Raw genomic sequence first — 4,443 nt, 5'->3', positions numbered from 1 at the left:
GCATAGGCCTCGAAGCGCTCCAAATATCCACTTCCAGATTCTACAAAAAGAGTGTTTCAAAACTGCTCTATCAAAAGGAAGGCTGAACTCTGTGAGTTGAATGCACAAAGTACAGGGAACTTTCTTAGAATGCCTTCGTCTAGTTTCTACGTGAAGATATTTCCTTTCCCAGCACAGGCCTCAAAGCATTCCAGACGTCCACCTGAAGATTCTACTAAAAGAGTGTTTCGAAACTTCTCTATCAAAAGAAAGGTTCAACTCTGTGAGTTCAATGCACACATGACAAAGACGTTTCTGAGAATGCTTCTGTCTAGTTTGTATGTGAAGATATTTCCTTTTCCAGCAGAGGCCTCTAAGCGCTCCATATATCCACCTGCAGATTCTACAAAAAGAGTGTTTCAAAAACTGCTCTTTCAAAAGAAAGCTTCAAGTCTGTGACTTGAATGCACTCATCACAAAAAAGTTTCTGAGAATGCTTCTGTCTAGTTTTTCTGTGAAGATATTTCCTTTTCCAACACAGGCCTCAAAGCGCTCCAAATAAACACTTGCAGATTCTACAAAAGGAGTCTTTCAAAACTGTTCTATCAAGAGGAACGTTCAATTCTGTGAGTTGAATTCACTCATCACAAAGAAGTTTCTGAGAATACTTCTGTCTAGTTTCTATGTGATGAGATTTCATTTTCCAGCATTGGCCTCGAAGCGCTCCAAATCTCCTCATTCAGAGGCCACTAAAAGAATGTTTCAAAACTTCTCTATCAAAAGGAAGGTTCAAGTCTGTGAGTTGAATGCACTCATCCGACAGAAGTTTCTGAGAATGCTTCTGTCTAGTTTCTATGTGAAGATATTTCCCTTTCCAGCATAGGCCTCAAAGCGCTCCAAATACCCACTTGAAGATTTTACAAAAAGGCTGTTTCCAAACGGCCCTATCAAAAGGCAGGTTCAACTCTGTGCGTTGAATGCACACATCACAAAGAAGTTTCTGAGAATGCTTCTGTCTAGTGTTTATATGAAGATATTCCCTTTTCCAGCATAGGCCTCGAAGCGCTCCAAATATCCACCTGCAGATTCTACAAAAAGTGTGTTTCAAAACTGCTCTATCCAAAGGAAGTTTCAACTCTGTGAGTTGAATGCACACATCGCAAAGAAGTTTCTGAGAATGCTTCTCTCTAGTTTTTAAGTGAAGATATTTCATTTCCCAGGAAAGGCCTCAAAAACGCTCCAAATAGCCACTTGCAGATTCTACAAAAGGAGTGTTTCCAAACTGCTCTTTCAAAAGGAAGGTTCAAGTCTGAGAGTTGAATGCGCTCATCACAAAGAAGTTTGTGGGAATGCTTCTGTCTAGTTTGTATGTGAAGATATTTCCTTTTCCAACATGGGCCTCCAAAAGCTCCAAACATCCCCTAGCAAATTCTGCCAAAAGAGTGTTTCAAAACTGCGCTCTCAAAAGGAAGATTCACCTCTGTGAGTTGAACGCATAAAGCACAGGGTAGTTTCTGAGAATGCTTCCGTCTAGTTTTTATGTGAAGATATTTCCTTTTCCACTGTTGGCCTCTCAGCACACCAAATATCCCCTTGAAGATTCTACCAAAAGACTGTTTCAAAACTGCTGTAGCAAAGGGAAGCTTCCACTCTGGGTGTTGAATGCGCACATCAACAAGAAGTTGCACTCACCATAGAGGAGTTTCGGAGAATGCTTCCGACTAGTTTTTATGCAATGATATTTCCTTTTGCAGCATAGGCCTCGAAGCGCTCCAAATATCCACTTCCAGATTCTACAAAAAGAGTGTTTCAAAACTGCTCTATCAAAAGGAAGGCTGAACTCTGTGAGTTGAATGCACAAAGTACGGGAAACTTTCTGAGAATGCCTTCGTCTAGTTTCTACGTGAAGCTATTTCCTTTCCCAGCACAGGCCTCAAAGCATTCCAGACGTCCACCTGAACATTCTACTCAAAGAGTGTTTCGAAACTTCTCTATCAAAAGAAAGGTTCAACTCTGTGAGTTCAATGCACACACGACAAAGACGTTTCTGAGAATGCTTCTGTCTAGTTTGTATGTGAAGATATTTCCTTTTCCAGCAGAGGCCTCTAAGCGCTCCATATATCCACCTGCAGATTCTACAAAAGAGTGTTTCAAAAACTGCTCTTTCAAAAGAAAGCTTCAAGTCTGTGACTTGAATGCACTCATCACAAAAAAGTTTCTGAGAATGCTTCTGTCTAGTTTTTCTGTGAAGATATTTCCTTTTCCAACACAGGCCTCAAAGCGCTCCAAATAAACACTTGCAGATTCTACAAAAGGAGTCTTTCAAAACTGTTCTATCAAGAGGAACGTTCAATTCTGTGAGTTGAATTCACTCATCACAAAGAAGTTTCTGAGAATACTTCTGTCTAGTTTCTATGTGATGAGATTTCATTTTCCAGCATTGGCCTCGAAGCGCTCCAAATCTCCTCATTCAGAGGCCACTAAAAGAATGTTTCAAAACTTCTCTATCAAAAGGAAGGTTCAAGTCTGTGAGTTGAATGCACTCATCAGACAGAAGTTTCTGAGAATGCTTCTGTCTAGTTTCTATGTGAAGATATTTCCCTTTCCAGCATAGGCCTCAAAGCGCTCCAAATACCCACTTGAAGATTTTACAAAAAGGCTGTTTCCAAACGGCCCTATCAAAAGGCAGGTTCAACTCTGTGCGTTGAATGCACACATCACAAAGAAGTTTCTGAGAATGCTTCTGTCTAGTGTTTATATGAAGATATTCCCTTTTCCAGCATAGGCCTCGAAGCGCTCCAAATATCCACCTGCAGATTCTACAAAAAGTGTGTTTCAAAACTGCTCTATCCAAAGGAAGTTTCAACTCTGTGAGTTGAATGCACACATCGCAAAGAAGTTTCTGAGAATGCTTCTCTCTAGTTTTTAAGTGAAGATATTTCATTTCCCAGGAAAGGCCTCAAAAACGCTCCAAATAGCCACTTGCAGATTCTACAAAAGGAGTGTTTCCAAACTGCTCTTTCAAAAGGAAGGTTCAAGTCTGAGAGTTGAATGCGCTCATCACAAAGAAGTTTGTGGGAATGCTTCTGTCTAGTTTGTATGTGAAGATATTTCCTTTTCCAACATGGGCCTCCAAAAGCTCCAAACATCCCCTAGCAAATTCTGCCAAAAGAGTGTTTCAAAACTGCGCTCTCAAAAGGAAGATTCACCTCTGTGAGTTGAACGCATAAAGCACAGGGTAGTTTCTGAGAATGCTTCCGTCTAGTTTTTATGTGAAGATATTTCCTTTTCCACTGTTGGCCTCTCAGCACACCAAATATCCCCTTGAAGATTCTACCAAAAGACTGTTTCAAAACTGCTGTAGCAAAGGGAAGCTTCCACTCTGGGTGTTGAATGCGCACATCAACAAGAAGTTGCACTCACCATAGAGGAGTTTCGGAGAATGCTTCCGACTAGTTTTTATGCAATGATATTTCCTTTTGCAGCATAGGCCTCGAAGCGCTCCAAATATCCACTTCCAGATTCTACAAAAAGAGTGTTTCAAAACTGCTCTATCAAAAGGAAGGCTGAACTCTGTGAGTTGAATGCACAAAGTACGGGAAACTTTCTGAGAATGCCTTCGTCTAGTTTCTACGTGAAGCTATTTCCTTTCCCAGCACAGGCCTCAAAGCATTCCAGACGTCCACCTGAACATTCTACTCAAAGAGTGTTTCGAAACTTCTCTATCAAAAGAAAGGTTCAACTCTGTGAGTTCAATGCACACACGACAAAGACGTTTCTGAGAATGCTTCTGTCTAGTTTGTATGTGAAGATATTTCCTTTTCCAGCAGAGGCCTCTAAGCGCTCCATATATCCACTTGCAGATTCTACAAAAGAGTGTTTCAAAAACTGCTCTTTCAAAAGGAAGCTTCAAGTCTGTGAGTTGAATGCACTCATCACAAAAAAGTTTCTGAGAATGCTTCTGTCTAGTTTTTCTGTGAAGATATTTCCTTTTCCAACACAGGCCTCAAAGCGCTCCAAATAAACACTTGCAGATTCTACAAAAGGAGTGTTTCAAAACTGTTCTATCAAGAGGAACGTTCAATTCTGTGAGTTGAATGCACTCATCACAAAGAAGTTTCTGAGAATACTTCTATCTACTTTCTATGTGATGATATTTCGTTTTCCTGCATTGGCCTCGAAGCGCTCCAAATCTCCTCATTCAGAGGCCACTAAAATAATGTTTCAAAACTTCTCTATGAAACGGAAGGTTCAAGTCTGTGAGTTGAATGCACTCACCACACAGAAGTTTCTGAGAATGCTTCTGTCTAGTTTCTATGTGAAGATATTTCCGTTTCCAGCATAGGCCTCAATGTGCTCTAAATAGCCACTTGCAGATTTTACAAAAAGGCTGTTTCCAAACGGCCCTATCAAAAGGCAGGTTCAACTCTGTGCGTTGAATGCACACATCACAAAGAAGTTTCT

This window comes from Pongo abelii, chromosome 7 (assembly GCF_028885655.2).
Source record: "Pongo abelii isolate AG06213 chromosome 7, NHGRI_mPonAbe1-v2.0_pri, whole genome shotgun sequence".
NCBI lineage: Eukaryota > Metazoa > Chordata > Mammalia > Primates > Hominidae > Pongo > Pongo abelii.
The sequence above is the reverse complement of the archived record's forward strand: the minus strand, read 5'-3'. Positions refer to the sequence as shown.